The sequence below is a fragment of the Schistocerca americana genome, chromosome 1 (genome assembly GCF_021461395.2).
Source record: "Schistocerca americana isolate TAMUIC-IGC-003095 chromosome 1, iqSchAmer2.1, whole genome shotgun sequence".
Classification (NCBI taxonomy): Eukaryota; Metazoa; Arthropoda; class Insecta; order Orthoptera; family Acrididae; genus Schistocerca; species Schistocerca americana.
In genome coordinates, this window is record NC_060119.1 from 866299634 (window position 1) to 866318868 (window position 19235).

The window sequence follows — 19235 nt, forward strand, 5'->3', positions numbered from 1 at the left end:
GATCTGATTCCCCTTATTTTATCGTGGCGATCGTTTCTCCCTATGTAGGTCGGTATAAACAAAATATTTTCGCATTCGGAGGAGAAAGTTGGTGATTGGAATTTAGTGAGAAGATTCTGGCGCAACGAAAACGCCTGTGTTTTGATGATGTGTACCCCAAATCCTGTATCATTTCAGTGATATTCTCTCCCTTACTTCACGGTGATACAAAACGTGCTGCCCTTCTTTGAACTTTTTTGATGTAATCCGTCAATCCTATTTGATAAGAATCCCACACCACGCAGCAGTATTCTAAAAGTGGACGGACAAGCGTAGCGTAGCCAGTCTCCTGTTTCTTCTCTGTGTTCTAGAATCGCATTTAAATCATCAGAGTGTTTCTGAGTGTTCAATTTATCATTTTAGATAGGAAATTTATCCGTATAGTCCATTTAACCAGTGGAAGGGCTCTACAGTTTTTGCGACTGTCATCTGTCGTTTCAATCACCTTCGCTTCGTGTAAAGCGGAGCACCATAACGGAATATGATAAAACGTTTTACGGTCTTTAAATGACGTGCTTCTAAATAATTAAAAATCTAAGGAGAAGTGCAACAGTATACCTAAAATACAATTATTCATTCGGACAAATACTGATTTGAATATGAGAGCCGGCCGGAGTGGCCGTGCGGTTCTAGGCGCTACAGTCTGGAACCGAGCGACCGCTACAGTCGCAGGTTCGAATCCTGCCTCGGGCATGGATGTGTGTGATGTCCTTAGGTTAGTTAGGTTTAATTAGTTCTGATGACCTCAGAAGTTAAGTCCCATAGTGCTGAGAGCCATTTGAACCATTTTTTTTAAATGACAGATCGTACCCTTAAATGACCTAAGTTTCATTTACGATAGTTACAGATTATAAATTGTTCTTAATCAAATGTCGGTTTTCTTAATTTAGTGATAAGAATGTAATCAACGCCACAGAACATATTGCTACCAATTAATAATCCACTCTTTCATATTAAAGCGTATAAATTTGTCTGGATTGTGTAGGCAGTCTAATGCAAAATGCCTAAAACGAATTCATTAAATGTTGCCATATTAGTGCTTGATAGCGACACGCAGTAGTTCAGTGCTAACAACAATAGACTAGGTCGAGAAACGCTTAGACTATGAACGAGACAGACGGTGCGTAACATTATTGTATTGGAAACAACGTTTCGATCAGCTAATTGGGGGATATCAACTCCAAGCGACTTATGGAGCTAGTGTTAATTCTTCTTCTTTATCTTATTTTCAGTCAAGATCTTTTGATTATAAACGTTAAGTGTCTTGCAGTATTTGGTTGCACAGAAACATATGTATAAGGAAGTGATGTTGATGATGATGTTTGGTTTGTGGGGCGGTCAACTGCGCGGTCATCAGCGCCCGTGTGGAAGGAAGTGATATTTAGTTCTAAAAAGTAGCGTTGTTATAAAAACACCAAAATGTTACTAATGCGTTTTCGAGACCAAGGCATTAAATTACAGAAATTAACACCGTTTCCGCCGAGACTATTTATTTGTCTTTATTTATATCTCTAATTGACCAGTTTCTATTATATAGCCATTTTCACGGTAACAAATCCATTACATCGAAACCTCAGCGACCGCTAATTACATTATGTGCTGAATTTAACGTGCGATACATTAGAAAGAAGTTGCGAGATGTCTTACTATTCAGAATATTATGTAAATACTACAATTTTGTTGATAAAGGCCCCATGAAAATACGCGTGGAAATTCGGTAAGTATTAATGACACCCTGCACTTTACTTTTGTCCATATATGTACACCGTAACTTCGTTTTATGTTATTATCAACATTAATATCAATTTTCTCAGTGAGTAGTAAAGAAGGAATGTTTCCATCCTTGACTCGAAAAGGACGTTCATTTAAAGCAAACAATAAAACAATGCTATTCAGTGTAGATTTCCACCTTGGCGTTCTAACGCTGTGGCCATTGATGACTCAAGGCACTGGAATGTGTGATGCATTTTACACGTCAATTACTGATATGACCGTAAACAAAATCGTTATGCAGAAATTTTAATCGCTCAAACATCGATTCATTATAGTTGACTCTAAATGTAGCTAAAGTGTGGTTTAGTTTGTATAAAATCCATGAAAAGGGGCATGATTAGTTTTGCTGAATAAGAACTGTTGTCAGAATATTAATAGGCATGGTACAGATGAAAACTTCAGTAGCAGAATGTAGCGAATACAGTTGTATTTAAGTGCTCGTTTTTCCTGCGTGCCGTTCGAGAATGGAACGGTAGAGAGACAGCTTGAAGGTGGTTCATTGAACCCTCTGCCAGGCACTTTTATTGTGAATAGCAGGGTACTCACGTAGATGTAGATGTAGATGTTTGTAGCACTTTTATGGTATTGGCTTGAGAATCGGTGCAGAAGGCTGGAATTTATGTTGAACAGCACATCGAAAACTATATGAAAGACCGACACATATTCTGAGGCGAAAAAACGCTAATTTATCTGACTGACTGCAACAGTTTTTTTTAAAAAAGAACTTTGTCAGGTAAATCTTGCTTTTTGTCTCACTACTGTTTCAGCATATTTACAGTATTTAATAAACCACAAAACGTAAAAGCATCTGTTGTGTGAGACCAGGACATGGTGTACAAAACAGCATATCGTTTCTGATAATAGCAGAAAAACATTTGACATTATTTTTGATGTATTGTCTGAAACTAAAATACTTCCTGCCACACTAATACATTGCCTTCCAGTATTGCTCGAATCATGAATCAGATGTGACACAATGTAGCAAAAATGAGGAAGTCGTTGAAGATGCAGTAATTTTGGCGTTTGTGAAAAGTATATATAGAATGAACGCTAAATACAATGTTTCAAACTTCGTTTGTTGAGCTTTTACCAGGCAGATTGCTAAAACGTTAACTGTCGCATTATTAATGAGAATTTCGCAGGAATTACGTTAATTGCAGTGCTATATATGTAATGCTGATATATTAGATCGTTGAGCTGTTAAAAAACAGTGCTTGCTTGCACTGAATGTATGTTAAATTACAAAAACTAAGATTGTCAGTTCCACTGTACATAGCATGTAATGACAAGGAGTGGGCTCTAGTCCACCTGTCACATGGCTTTGATGGTCGTTTCAAAGTTCAGCATGTCCGGGACTGAGTCGCATATGGTCTTCCTTTATCTGTTGTTTAAAGTGAGACGTTGCACGCCTTGTTTCCGATGGCATCACTGTTAGGTGAAATTAACGCGTTGTATGGTTTGAGCTTTGTTTATGCTTTTGTTTGCTTAAGTAATCAAACCAGTCTAACGCTGTTCTATCTGCGATTGTTTTATATTTATTCATCATGGAGGATTTACTGCATTATGTCGATGTACATTCTTCTACAGTGTTAAATTGCAACAATCACCACAAATATTTTGTTATATTACGCACATCTACCTTCTATTTTCAATTTGTAACTGTGATTGTTCATAGATAAGCAAAGCAAGTAATCGGAACAATTTGGAATGGAAATGAAGTCAAATGCTTCTTGACAGAGCGTAAGGGAACGATGCGGGAGACCCGCACCGCCGTACTAGGCAAGTTCCTAAAGGAGGTGGTATGCCGCGGCCTTCCTCCGACCGTAATGGGGATGAACGATGATGATGAAGACGAGACAATAACACCCAGTCATCTCGGGGTAGGTGAAAATCCCTGACCCAACCGGAAATCGAACCCGAGACTTCGAGCTCGGGAAGCGACAGCGCTACTGCGAGACCAGACAAAATTTATTAACTGATAATTCAAGATATGGTAGGACTCTGGAAACAGTGGAAAATAACCCTGCAACATGTTGTTGTTGTTGGGTCTTCAGTCCTGAGACTGGTTTGATGCAGCTCTCCATGCTACTCTACCCTGTGCAAGCTTCTTCATCTCCCAGTACCTACTGCAACCCACATCCTTCTGAATCTGCTTAGTGTATTCATCTCTTGGTCTCCCTCTACGATTTTTGCACTCCACGCTGCCCTCCAATACTAAATTGGTGATCCCTTGATGCCTCAGAACATATCCTACCAACCGATCCCTTCTTCTGGTCAAGTTGTGCCACAAACTTCTCTTCTCCCCAATCTTATTCAGTACTTCCCCATTAGTTATGTGATCTACCCATCTAATCTTCAGCATTCTTCTATAGCACCACATTTCGAAAGCTTCTATTCTCTTCTTGTCAAAACTATTTATCGTCCATGTTTCACTTCCATACATGCCTACACTCCATACAAATACTTTCAGAAATGACTTCCTGACACTTAAATCTATACTCGATGTTAAAAAATTTCTCTTCTTCAGAAACGCTTTCCTTGCCATTGCCAGTCTACATTTTATATCCTCTCTACTTCGACCATCATCAGTTATTTTGCTCCCCAAATAGCAAAACTCCTTTACTACTGTTAAGTGTCTCATTTCCTAATCTAATTCCCTCAGCATCACCCGACTTAATTCGACTACATTCCATTATCCTCGTTTTGCTTTTGTTGATGTTCATCTTATATCCTCCTTTCAAGACGCTATCCATTCCATTCAACTGCTCTTCCAAGTCCTTTGCTGTCTCTGACAGAATTACAATGTCGTCGGCGAACCTCGAAGTTTTTATTTCTTCCCCATGGATTTTAATACCTACTCCGAATTTTTCTTTTGTTTCCTTACAGCCGCATAAGTTAGAATAACCCAATACAAATGTTTCTTGGTCATTTGAAAGAGGTTACCATTTCTGATATAACAGATTTTGCTTAATTTAGATAGCTGCAGCTCTGAAAAGCAATTTCAGCTGCCTTAAGTGCTGACAGAATTTGAATGTCGATCGCTGTTCAGTTTAACAGACTCCCACCTACACTGGATGTTTCACAATTCCTATTGCAAGCTTGTGGGGTTGTAGAGGCGTTATAATATATTAAGCTCTGATAAAAAACTCATGTCCGGAAATGTGCTATTTGGATGTGAAGTAAGTCTGTAGATCGGGTTACTTCCAAATTTCCGTCTTCACGGCACGCACGTAATGAACACAATAGGCTTTGGCCTGTGTGTTCTAGAGGAGCTCACAGCATGAGTAATATTTCGAGCATTCATCGTCGTGTTGTCTTCTACGTGATGGAGGAAGTCCTCTTCAAAGTCAAGAATGCAGTGTGTCCATGGAGCACAGTCAACGTTCCTAGTTGCGAATGGCGAACGTACCGCTTCTTGCAGCAGCTGTTCGAATCGGACGAAAAACTATGTGATGGCATAATTACAAAAGGGCATGACGACGTCTCCTTCTTCTGCTTGTGTGTGTATCGTAAAGCGGTAGATTTGAAAGTCATTCGTTCTTCAGACTTTTTTTTTACCCCCAAATCGTACGTTTCTGGACATGGGTTCCTTACCAATATTTCATCTACCTTGTCCCCTCTAAAATCCCTAGAAGCCCGTAATAGGAACTGTGTTACACCCTTATTTATCAAAAGCCCCAGACGTTTTTCATTAAGAAAACGTGTAATTCTGGAAATTAAATTCTGAAAAATCAGGAAGTTCAAATTTCGTAAACGTTAACTTCATCTTTTTTATATAATTATATAATAATGGTTCCTAGTCTGTTATGAAAATCAAGATTGTGATTGTTTCCTCGATAGTCCAGCCTCCATCAGCTTACGGAACGATTTCTTCATCTGTTACTTTTGTACAATATATAGTGTTCGCAATGACATCAAACTGGAATATGCTCCAATTTCAGAAAATAAATTTTAGGCAAATGTCTCCAAGTTAAACTGTTGCCTTAAGGTTTCAGTTGTATGACTTAAACATAGCTTCGTCAGTTGAGGATTACTCATAGTGCTTCCTGTCAGATTCAAGAAACTCGTATCTGGGTATGATTAAAGTGTAAATCTTGTGTCAATGTACAGAGTAATTGTGGAAAAATAATATACACCTCCAAGAGGACATGCCATCTCAGTTTTTGTCATATTTCTCTCTGTCTGCTAGTGAATACATTTAAAAAGGGATTGAACGGAATGGGAGAATATTTTTGCTGGTGTATGCAAAAATGTGTTAACTATGTCAGTTTACATACTGAGTACATAGCCATTTTGTTATTTCCTTTCAAGTGATTTGTTTTGTACTTTGGATGCTTCTTGTTGGTCATGATTAGTTTCCATTCTCAACACAACTAACTGACTTTGTACTCAGAAATAAATCTCAAGATACCTGGTTTCGGCATGTCGATGTTATTAACGATCACATTTGTTTTACTAGGTATATTCCAACATTATTTTTTTACTCGAAGTTTACTGTCAAAAATTAATGATCCTTTATTTTTTGCCTAGAAACAACATATTCTGGGAAAAAAATCGAGCCTTTATCAGCAGTTGCGAAGCCGTAAAAGAACAAAGAAATTCTGTTACAAGAATGAAGGCATGTGCATCCGAGCACTGAGTGATTTTGTGCGACTAAAACTGAAAAACGTAAAATGTTAGATCCCATAAGCAGTACAACTAAAAGTAATTTTATAGAAATGCCTCTTCTGGGTAAATCAGTTTTCCGTGAAGTAATTTTGCCACGTGGATGATAGACTGAACATCGTTCTCGTTTAATTATCATGAATGCCAGGTACATTTTTTTATCGATGTCTAGTGACAACTGACAGCTTGACCCAGGCCAAGACCAGCCAGCACCTAAGATCGAGCGTGTCTCTGTCACAAACTTTCGACTCTTACCACATAATCTTACCACATAACCATTAAAATTTCCGGCCCCGGTAGCTGAGTGGTCAGCGTGACGGAGTGTCAGTCCTAAGGTCCCGGGTTCGATTCCCGGCTGGGTCGGAGATTTTCTCCGCTCAGGGACTGGGTGTTGTGTTGTCCTAATCATCATCATTTCATCACCATCGACTTGCAGGTCGCCGAAGTGGCGTCAACTTGAAAGACTTGCACCAGGCGAACGGTCTACCCGACGGGAGGCCCTAGCCACACGACATTTCATTTTATCATTAAAATGAAGTCTCAGAGTAGCTGAGCAATTGCACTGGCATCATTTCATGTCACTGCATCTTCTCTGATTTCGTTTTCTTAGAGTAAATCATTTTATTTAAAAGCATTTGATTTGCTGCAAGCACATTTCCTGCCTGTAAGATTGTATTTTTAAGATTCTGGACGAAATAAAGCAGGTGCTCTATTGTGTGGTCTCTGAAGGAACAGCTTTATTATTTCGTGTCGGTGTTAGAAGAGAATTATTATTCTGGATTTCGTATTCAGTCTTCGCTTTTAACTTGCTGATTATTATTATTATTCTTCAACCTCAGTTTAAGCTAACTTCAACGATGTGATGTATTCGTTGTTAATTACTGCCGCAGCAATGGTCTCGAAGGTCTTGTTAATCTGCTGCAAAAATGTTAATGATTGCTCGGCAGCCCGGCAAAACTAAAACGATTCTTTACTTTTTTAGAAATTTCAGAGACTGGCAGAGTGCAATGCAATTCACAAATAAAACATGGGTCTAGTAGCGTAGGAATTTCATAGAAAATTTTTCACGAATTAATAAATTTCTGCTTGTATTGATTTCGTCTGCAGATTCTCCAGGAAGCATTCAGATATCATTGTCCGATAGCTCTATAGCAATAATTGTCGTCGACAACTTTTACCTTTTGACGTAAAATAATGTAGTTTCATAATTATTACACTCATTTGCTATGATAATACTCTCAATCTGATATAATTATAGTCGTGCAATAGCGATTTAAATTTGACTGACTCTAATGGCTGCCGCAACAATAGGATTGATATCTCCACGAGTCCAATTCTATGAGCGTCCTTCATCCTTCATGTCTGACTAGAGAGAACTATATATAATCGTTGCACTTCTTAGTATAAAATGGTGTTCTCCACAGAGAAGCACAACAGTCAAAGAATGCCCGCAGTCGATTTACAGACAATATTATGTCGGTCAAGAATTCCACTGAATAATGTAAACTGCCACTGTCTCGCGGCTCTCGAAACGTAAAGTCACAAGTAATTGACTCTCAATACCAAACAAACACAACATTCATTCATCTTATAGTAATGGATTTTTTGTTTTTATGTTTTCTTAATCTTTATTTATTCTGCATTGTTTTCGTGGCAAAACGCACATGTTGCACGACGACTTGGATATTTCTTCCGGTGAGTATTTTTTCATAAATGAAGCTAGATATCTTAAAGCAATAAGTGCTTCAGGTTTTATAGTAACAGAGCTGAGATGTCACCTACATTGTGTACAAAATGCTGTAGCAACTTTATTAAATAAGAGTTTTAAGTGAAAAAGTCGGTTTATGATGTTATTTGCTACACAAAAAATATATATATAATGGATAAGGTAAACAGTTTCTGTTTATTCCTTTACTAGCAACCGGGCTTAGCTTTGCACAGGATCCATTATCTATAGACAGACGGCTTGTGAGATGTACTGTATTTTGCTTGCAAGCTATTGCTTAGAGTTAAAATAAATTTCAGAAACAACATTAAGTAGCTAAACATCATCACTTTCATATAACTTAAGCGAAGTGAGCAGTGCACAGAAAGAAAGTAGTCTGGAGACTTGAATGTTGTATGTTCCGTATTGAAATAACGTTTGGAGCGACATTTCATGGCACTGATGGGGGTGCATCGTGATGTAGGTACAGGGTGATTCAAAAAGAATACCACAACTTTAGGAATTTAAAACTCTGCAACGACAAAAGGCAGAGCTAAGCACTATCTGTCGGCGAATTAAGGGAGCTATAAAGTTTCATTTAGTTGTACATTTGTTCGCCATTTCAGCCAATAAAGTTTTTCGTCCCTTTTTCTTCGAAGGTGCTACTGTAACTGGACTACAGTATCTGGAGATGTTAGAGAATTGGCTGTTCCCTCAGCTCGAACAAAAACACAACAATTCATATTTCAGGAGGATGGAGCGCCATCACATTGGCACTTATCTGTCCGTAACTACCTGAACGTCAACTACTCGAGGCGATGGATCAGCCGCCAGGCAGCCCGTGACAGAGCACGTCATCACTGGCCTCCAAGAAGCCCTGATCTTACCCCCTGCGATTTTTTCTTATGAGGGTATGTTAAGGATATGGTGTTTCGGCCACCTCTCCCAGCCACCATTGATGATTTGAAACGAGAAATAACAGCAGATATCCAAACTGTTACGCCTGATATGCTACAGAGAGTGTGGAACGAGTTGGAGTATCGGGTTGATGTTCCTCGTGTGTCTGGAGGGGGCCATATTGAACATCTCTGAACTTGTTTTTGAGTGAAAAAAAACCTTTTTAAATACTCTTTGTAATGATGTATAACAGAAGGTTATATTATGTTTCTTTCATTAAATACACGTTTTTAAAGTTGTGGTATTCTTTTTGAATCACCCTGTACTGTGTTTATAACCTATGTAAATATCGTATGCGAATCATTTGGGTGTGTGTGGATTCAATTTATGTGGATGCTGGCTGAGGTGGCACAAATAAATGGAAATTCACGCATGATGTACATGTTTAGCTCGCATTACAACACTTCTCCTGTGAAGCTTAATACGTACTGTGATGCACTATTGGGATTCACTACCGCATTTATTTGTTGTGAACTCTTTATGTCAGACTTCTTCGTTGTGGCACACAAAGAATAGGTTTGTTTCAAGCAAGGCAGAAAGCTGAAAGTTGCATCATCTGTTGCGCCACTGAAGGAACGTAATTTATGTAAACAAGCAAAGACGCTGAAGCTGTTTTACGGTAAACGTTTTACTTGTAGCACAAAAAAATAAAACACTCACATAGTAAAGTAATAAGCAATGGCCTGCAACACAATAAAAGACTCAAACTTTTTTCTCTATGCAACTATTCTCAAACGATTTCAGGGAAACATTTGGTCAAAAATATTTGATTATTTCGAATAATAAGTCTCACAAAACAGCCTGTCGATAAGTTGGTTATATTTCGTTATTGGCCACATTTATTACGATACTTCAAAGCTGAGTAACTCGCAGCTCACTGCTCGAAGAATTTGTAGTGAATTAAGTGCGCGAATTAGTATCAGTAATCTAAGGAAGCAGAAACTAGAAGTCTGAAACTGTCATCATGTTTCGAAGTGCGTTCCTCCACATAATTGAGGTTAAAAGGTACAGTGAAAAATTTGACTTAGAAAGACACAACCCCATAATCTTCCAATTTGTAACCACGAACTCTACCACTTTGTTTTTTTCTTTTTTTAACAAAAATAAATTTATTTTCAGTTATTATTGAGAAGACGTGATTATGTCTTTAGAGGCACGTTTTCTTCTTGACTTTCTGAAGAGCTTTTCCCATTTCTTCAGGTATATCATATACAGGAGCAGTGCAACTCTTGCATCTGCCACTGAACTATGTTCACCTTCCTATATACTGACATTCAGAATTGTTTCTGCAAGTTTCTTCAGGCATCATCGCTTGGATTTGGCCAACTGTCTGAATGGTTTGAACCTTTGAGTGTCTCTCGCTTATCTTGGTGGATGACTCAAATAAAACTTTTAAGTCATTTCGCAGCGCATGACCCACCCACACTCGGCCTCGTAGAAGTTCCGCTACTTTCTTTTGGACGTGTTTAAAATCTTCAGCATTCTTAAGGTTTTCTGGTCGAACTTCACTGACCCACGTTCTATAATCATGAAAGTTTTCTGTTGGAACAAAGTATTTATCGTACACACACTCTCTAAATTTATCAATTAAGCTCACTCAGGCAACCATGTCAGTTTTGTCATCAGTTCTAACTATTTCACAATTCAGAGCAATCTCTTTTGTCAGCCTGTTAGAATTATGTGGGCAGCTACTGATGCAGTCTGTTCCACAGCATTTTTGACATTTGCATCATTATCCTCTTTTCAATTTTCGATATTTCCTGAATGATTCTCTTTTTTTCCATTTTTTTATGAATGCGATCCTTCTTAATTTTTTTTTCCTTTCTGGCTCAAATGTTCGTAACTTGATCGCGTCTCACATCATGTTTTCCATTTTTCAATGGAATTACAACTCTAAGAGTCTGTGGACTTACCACTAAGTTCTGTGTGCTTCTTCATTTCTGCTTTATGTGTTTGCTCAAACGTTTTCTTCCTCTTGAACTTCGGAACTTCGTCAGTGGAGCTTTCGTTCTTTCCAGTCACATCTTTGATCAGTTTCCAGATAGAATATACTTCTTTCCTTTCGTTTCTTGTCAACTAAATGTTCCTGTTAGGGATTAAATTAAAAGATTTTATCCCATTCTCAACAAGGTGTTTCTTAATTGTCATTCCCGAACCATTGGTGCCACGATAGTCCTCTACATTGCTTTCAGAAGTATTGAAATGAGCTGCTTTAGCATTGACAACAGGGGTTACTGTATTTTCACTGGATCTGAGACTTTTGTGCACCTTCTTCTTACTATGGCTTCAAAACATTTGTCAACGATATTGTTAGGCCCTTTGAACATTGTTTCTGCGGAATCCACATGGTCGATTTTAATTCTTTTGCAGTCATTACCTTGTAGAGGTTTGTCTGTAAATTTATTATTCAGTTTTATGGACTTCAAACTGCTTCCACTTGTCTGAGTTTCGTTTCGATCCAGTTTTGCACACCACTGTTATTAACCTGGGGCATTTTGATGTCTACTCTCAGCACTAGTAATATCCTGACGAAACGAGTTTATGTCTCTCAGTAATCTAGGATCCAAAGAAAAGCAGCATCTACTGCATTAACCACGTGATGACACGTCAACACCAAAAACGTCATTAAACTACCACACCCACTGCATATTAGATACCACCTGCTGCAATCCCGCGGTACTGTTGCACTATCGATTTGTGGCGGCTGTTCACTAGGTAGGAATGGCATAGTTTCACAACTTAACCTTAATTCATCATAATTCAGACAATTTGCAGCAAATTTTTATAACGTTTATTGAAAAACATTTCACACAAAACAGTATAACTATTAGTCAAGACCTGATCAAAACCCCTGAAGCAATTCCTAAGATTAGCCGGCATGTACAAATGGACATGAGCAAACGACTTAGTTTGATGTGTTTGTGTGTCTACATCTTCGTTAGCAAATGAATGCCGAGATTTTGAACTGCTGTTTCATTTCTAAGCAATTTAACACACGAAAACGTACACTAGAACGTTTTCTTTGGCCATTGATAAGTTTTATTGTTGTTAGTTTGTCAATCCCGATACTATCCTCCGACTTTTTGTATCATGGATGCTATCTCCTAACCTCACTTTCACCGTTTGGTACTGAGCTAAGCGAATTAACAAGACTTGACTTTCCCTGACGTGCCATAACACCGCGTTCTGTTGATATCTAGTGTGAATCGGTCTTGAGCAGCAACGACGCAGCATATGAACGGGGCGTGCTGTGGATTTGCATGTGGATGGTCGAGCAGAGGCCATGCCACTGACGTACAGTGGTTTAGCTTGACCCTTGCAAGGTGGTAGTGTGGTTATATAGGGCGACTGATAGTAGCGATAGTTCACAAAGTGCTGCTACAATTCATTTTGACCATTTATTTAAATATTTTGATATAAGATGTTCTTTCAGGTTCCTTTCTGGCCGCAGTTAATTTTATTGTACCTCAGGAGTTGCTAATCAAATATTTTGCTTCGCGGAGCGGCCGCGCGGTTAGAGGTGCGATGTCACGGATTGTGCGGCCGCTCCCGTCGGAGGTTCGAGTCCTCCCTCGGGCATAGTTGTGTGTGTTGTTCTTAGCGTAAGTTAAATTAAGTTACTGTAAATAGTGTGTAAGTCTAGGGACTGATGACGTCAACAGTTTGGTCCCTTAGGAATTCACACACATTTAAACATTTTTCAAAAATTTGCCAGACGTTCTTGAGGCTTGTGTATTAGAAGATAGTTAAAGTTTGCTTTATTAGTTTTTGTGAGGTCAGTTATAATTTTTATGCATTTCTAAATTATTAAACTTCTCTTGGCGAGGTTTTTCTTGTGAATAATATTGTCTAATAGCTCACCAAATGCGTTTGATCACAAATGTACTCGCGTCCTATTTAGGTAGCCTGTTAAATACTAGTTAATGTCATGTCTGGTCATGCAGCCCATCAACATAACAGTATAGCTCCACGAGTTGCGTATGCGCAAGAGCGCAAGGGCAACAACAACGAATTCCCAACAATGCGCTTACATACGACAAAAACAATAACACCAGGTGTCTTACTGAAGACAGCACTTCTGCGGCTCAGGGTCCTCCCTTCGGCCATAGGGATGGGAAAAACCGACTGGTTAAAACTGTTGCCTGTATTTTAGTTTTCAGTAACCGGTATTTTTCGCTATATGTTTGGACCAAGTGCTTTTTTATTAATAACCGAGTAAAAAACCGAAATAACAATTAGCCATTAAATCATTAGCCTTTTTTAAAAAAGGAGTAATTTTTATTTGTAAAATTCGTATTTGTTCGAAATATTGCGTTATCATAGAAAATGGGAAAACTGATCAGTGCTATTTTAATAACAATGCCGACAGAGACGAGCAACAAGCACATGGTATAATAATTGGTACAGCATTGCTAAGGCAATAATGTCCTTGTTGCCGTGTGTCTTGGCTTAAGGTACGCGTGTACATACAGTGTGCAGGACTTGGTCACCACCTGGTCCACAAGGCAGTTTCTCGCAGTCGTTACCGGATATCACTTTTATTGCGGAATTGCACCAACCGTAGTGTGGAAATATTTTTGCGAAGTGACGCTGGTATGAAGTAGAATACTTCATTTGCTCTAAGGGATTAAAGATTTGCCGGCCGGGGTGGCCGAGCGGTTCTAGGCGCTACAGTCTGGAGCCGCGCGACCGCTACGGTCGCAGGTTCGAATCCTGCCTCGGGTATGGATGTGTGTAATGTCCTTAGGTTAGTTAGGTTTAAGTAGTTCTAAGTTCTAGGGGACTGATGACCTCAGAAGTTAAGTTCCATAGTGCTCAGAGCCATTTGAACCATTAAAGATTTGTCTGCCATTTCTACGAAATAATAAAATGGGAAGGAAATTATGGTAACAGTGATAAATTAAAAATTTAACAACAATATATTCATAATATGTATAAAAAATAGAAAGTAGCTGATCTTCTGCCTGTATCTAGATAACATCTATATCTGATTGAAACCCTTGAAAACGGACAAATTAATACGAAAAATAGTTCTTCAACCTCAGTTTTTTTACTCTTTAGCATTGACTATTTGTATGATCCCTGACTACAACTTCATTTTTGAGCAGAATTTCAAAAAATTTGAATCATTAGGTGAATTATGGGGATTGTTGCGCATTCAACCACTTATCACTTTTCGATAAAAACAACGAATGGTGGACGGATTAAGTTTTCTTTTGTTTGCCTATTTAATTACCACTTTCATTCCGTGTATCTTGAATCGGAGGGAGCCAAAATGTTTCAATCTTTATCCGATTTCTGCATTTATTACAGGAAATAATACGCATAAAAAACGAAAATTGGACACTTCAGAAACTGGTTGTTTTGAACTATTTTAACAATCAGGTTAAAATGGCGTGGAAAATGCCGATCTAATCGAAAACCAGCGATAAGCGTCGTCCCTACTCGCCAGCAGGTGGTGATTCCTAGGAGGCGCAGCTAGCATGGATCTGTTGGCTTCCGCAACATCACATGGCGGCCGCTATCGTCTGCGACCAGTTCATCCGCTAGCCGATACTTCAGCCATCACGCAGCCCGTATCTGGCGGCAAACGCTAGTGCACCAACTACGGAATGCCGCTACCTGAGCTAGGAACAGCTGAAAGCAGTTTCTGTCCTTCCTGTGCTGAGGCTTGGCCTCTCGACCTTCAACTTGCCTGGCTTTGGCATCTCTACCTGTTACCGAGTTTGTGCTCAGAGACTGTCGTATCACCTTACGGTCCTAAGTCGTAGACATCATCTGATAGTAAGTGAACTAGTCTTTCTAGGCGAACTATCCAGTTTTGGTTTCTTCCACCAGAAGGGCTAGATCAAGGCAGTTACTTCGAATGCTAAACACTTTTCTGTTCTTGTTAATAAATGCTTTATGACAGAGAAAAGTAAATTTTTGTTGTTATTAAAAAATGTTTGGTTTTTTTTTTTTGTCTGCCTGGGTAAGTTCTTCCACAACAAGACCGGCACATGCCATTTCAATCGGCAATGAGGTTTTCTGTGAATTTAGACTGAAATCTTGAGCAGCGCTTCAAACTGGCGGTGTTTTTACGTGTTTTCATCAGCTATCCATTTCAATATATCCACGCCGACCGTGGACGTGGCTACTATGCCGTTTCTTTTTAATTAAGAGACTAAAAATCTAACACAGAATTAATTTTTTCTACTCGATGCAAATGTGTAAAACTTAGAGTGTCATTGCATATTTTTTAACTTAGAAGTATAAGAGGCTAGATATACGCACGTCCTCTTTTGTCTCTTACCTACTCACACATGATCCTCTGTTGGCTCATTGCAGAGGCAATGTTCTTCGTACTTCTGTTTATGAAATAATAATCTGAGGATTAGTTACTTAAGTGTCTCTCGTTTCTTAAGATCAGGTCATGTACTTTACTTGAACTAATAATTTCTGAATTAAATGTGTTGTTTCACTTCACAGAGGCCGTCTTTCAAAAGGTTGGAGCTGGATTGTCTGAGAATTTTTTGTGCTCTTTCGTTACTGATTCTTTTAATGGAGAAAGGACTTATCTTCGTAAATATCGAAGTGCGATCGTCACAATTCCTACGTTATGCGAATATAAGAATGCTTTGATGGTCAAGCGTCTCTGAACAAAGACGGCAGACAACCAAAACTTATTACCTGAAACGAAGAATATATATAAAATGAGAGGGCTGGTGGGGTGGGTCATAAGAACCATTTTTGACGCAGCAATCGATGTCCAGAACCCCTATCGTACGTCGATAGGCGTCGTTGAAGAACATCGCGCACCGATAATGGAGTAGACGCGCAAATGCCAACCGTGCCGTCATGGTAGCAGGTCTGCAGGGCATGTTTTCAATGCATTTGTGGCACAAGGTAAAGGAGAAGGCGGGTGAAGTTTTATAACCTTTATTTGAAAACAGGTACAAAAAGTGCTCGAAATTTCGCCCTACCTCTCATATGCACGCCGTATAACGACGCTGGAGTGACTGCCGCACTCTTTCAAATTGCATCGGAGGGTGCCGTAATGCGCTGTCAGCTCTTTATCAGTCTCAACGGGTGTTTCACAGATTTCAGGTACCCCAGAAGAAAAAAATCAGTGAACGCCAAGTCGGGGAACTTGCAGGCCATGCAACTAGCCCGCCGCGTCCTATACAGTTATCACCAAAGGTTTCATCCAAATCCATTCACGCTGCATGTGCGAAGTCCAAAACTGCACCATCGTGTTGTACTACATTCGCTACCGCGCGTTGAGTGGAACATGTTTCAACAACTCGGCCAAAATTTCTAGTAAAGAGATTAACTCGCCTGGGGAACATGTATGGATCGACCAGATTGTCAACTACCAAGCCGACAACATGTTGACTCCGAAGTTATCTTAATGACCACGAACAAAGGCGGCTTGCAGATTTTTCTGTGCGCTCACGTGTTGACTGTGGCTGTTGAACATACTCTTTCGTGTAAAGGATGCCTCATCCGTGAAAAGTACACGGTTCGGAAAGTCCGGTTAAATGGCGCACCTTTGCAAAAAACACTGGCAGAATTCAATTCTACGTGGAAAAACGTCTGCGTTAAGGGCGTGAACCTTCTGATGGCGGTACGGGTTCAAATACACTACTGACCATTAAAATTGCTACACCAAGAACAAATGCAGTTTATAAAGGGTATTCATTGGACAAATATATTATACTAGAACTGACATGTGATTACATTTTCACGTAATTTGGGTGCATAGGTCCTGAAAATCAGTACCCAGAACAACCACCTCTGGCCGTAATAACGGCCATGATAAGCCTGGGCGTTGAGTCAAACAGAGCTTGAATGGCGTGTACAGGTACAGCTGCCCATGCAGCTTCAACACGATACCACAGTTCATCAAGAGTAGTGACTGGCGTATTGTGACGAGCCAGTTGCTCGGCCACCATTGACCAGATGTTTTCAATTGGTGAGAGATCTGGAGAATGTGCTGGCCAGGACAGCAGTAGAACATTATCTGTGTCGAGAAAGGCCCGTACAGGACCTGCAACATGGGGTCGTGCATTATCCTGCTGAAATGTAGGGTTTCGCAAGGGTCGAATGAAAGGTAGAACCACGGGTCGTAAGACATCTGAAATGTAACGTCCACTGTTCACAGTGCCGTCAGTGCGAACAAGAAGTGACCTAGACGTGTAACCAATAGCACCCCGTACCATCACGCCGGGTGATACGCCAATATGGCGATGACGAATACACGCTTCCAATCTGCGTCCACCACGATGTCGCCAAACACGTATGCGACCATCATGATGCTGTAAACAGAACCTGGATTCATCCGAAAAAACGTCGTTGCCGTCGGGATCCAGCATGGCGTTCCGTATTACCCTCCTGAACCCACCGATTCCATATTCTGCTAACAGTCATTGGATCTCGACCAACGCGAGCAGCAATGTCGCGATACGATAAACCGCAATCGCGATAGGCTACAATCCGACCTTTATCAAAGTCGGAAACGTGATGGTACGCATTTCTCCTCCTTACACGAGGCATCACAACAACGTTGCACCAGGCAACGCCGGTCAACATCTTTTTGTGTATGAGAAATCGGTTGGAAACTTCCCTCATGTGAGCACGTTATAGGTGTCGCCACCAGCACCAACCTTGTGTGAATGCTCTGAAAAGTTAATCATTAGTATATCACAGCATCTTCTTCCTGTCTGTTAAATTTCGCGTCTCTACACGTGATCTTCGTGGTGTAGCAATTTTAATGGCCAGTAGTGTAAATCTTCATGCCACACACGTCAAATTGTGGAGTGGCTTATACCCATTTCCCGTGCAACACGCCGCGAGCTTGTTGATGGAGTGTTTTCTAGCAGTGCTAACGCCTCCTCTTCAAGTCCTGGTGTATGCACTGTGCGTTGGCGACCGCGCCGCTAGGCCTTCGCATCTACAACACCAACGATACACCACGTTTTGAATTAGGCCTTAAATGTACATATGCCATTATGAGAACGTGTCCGGGGAAAACGTACCTCAAGTGAACCTGTCCTTCGTGGGAATCTGTGGATGGCAGTAAATGTGCATGGATCTGGCTCTCGACGATTCAGAATCCGCCGAACGTACAAACATTGGGCATCGTGAGCATATCCACCCGCTGCCCAGTAAGCAAAATGCATGTCTTCCTTTTCCGCACAAGAACATTTCCTATTTACTCCACACAGTAACAACAAACTGACACATGGGTTTCGAAAACGACGATCGTGTGAAACCCAGCTCGCGCTATTCGTTCACGAGACTCAGAGGGCCATAGACACGGGTTCCCAGGTACATGTCGTGTTTCTTGACTTCCACAAGGCATTTGATACGGTTCCCCACAGTCGTTTAATGAACAAAGTAAGAGCATTTGGACTATCAGACCAATTGTGCGATTGGAATGATGAGTTCCTAGATAACAGAACGCAGCACGTCATTCTCAATGGAGAGAAGTCTTCCGAAGATAGAGTGATTTCAGGTGTGCGGCAGGGTAGTGTCATAGGACCGTTGCTATTCACAATATATATAAATGACCTCGTGGATAACATCGGAAGTTGATTGAGGGTTTTTTGCGGATGATGCTGTAGTATATCGAGAGGTTGTAACAATGGAAAATTGTACTGAAATGGAGGAGGATCTGCAACGAATTGACGCATGGTGCAGGGAATGACAATTGAATCTCAATATAGACAAGTGCAATATGCTATAATATAGCAGGTCAGCAACTGGAAGCAGTTAATTCCATAAATTATCTGGGAGTAGGTATTAGGAGTGATTTAAAATGGAATGACCATATGAAATTAATCGTCGGTGAAGCAGATACCAGACTGAGATTCATTGGAAGAATCCTAAGGAAATGCAGTCCGAAAACAAAGGAAGTAGGTTACATTACACTTGTTCGCCCACTGCTTGAATACTGCTCACCGGTGTGGGATCGGTACCAGATGGGGTTGATAGAAGAGATAGAGAAGATCCAACGGAGAGCAGCGCGCTTCGTTACAAGGTAATTTAGTAATCGCGAAAGCGTTACGGAGATGACACATAGATGCCAGTGGAAGACTCTGCAGGAGAGACGCTC

At 40.2% G+C, this 19235-nt stretch overlaps 1 pseudogene; it reads right to left on the reverse strand.

Moving 5' to 3' along the window:
• Positions 1-10261: 10261 nt before the first annotated feature.
• LOC124594802 lies at positions 10262-11077 on the reverse strand (annotated as a pseudogene).
• Positions 11078-19235: the final 8158 nt, after the last annotated feature.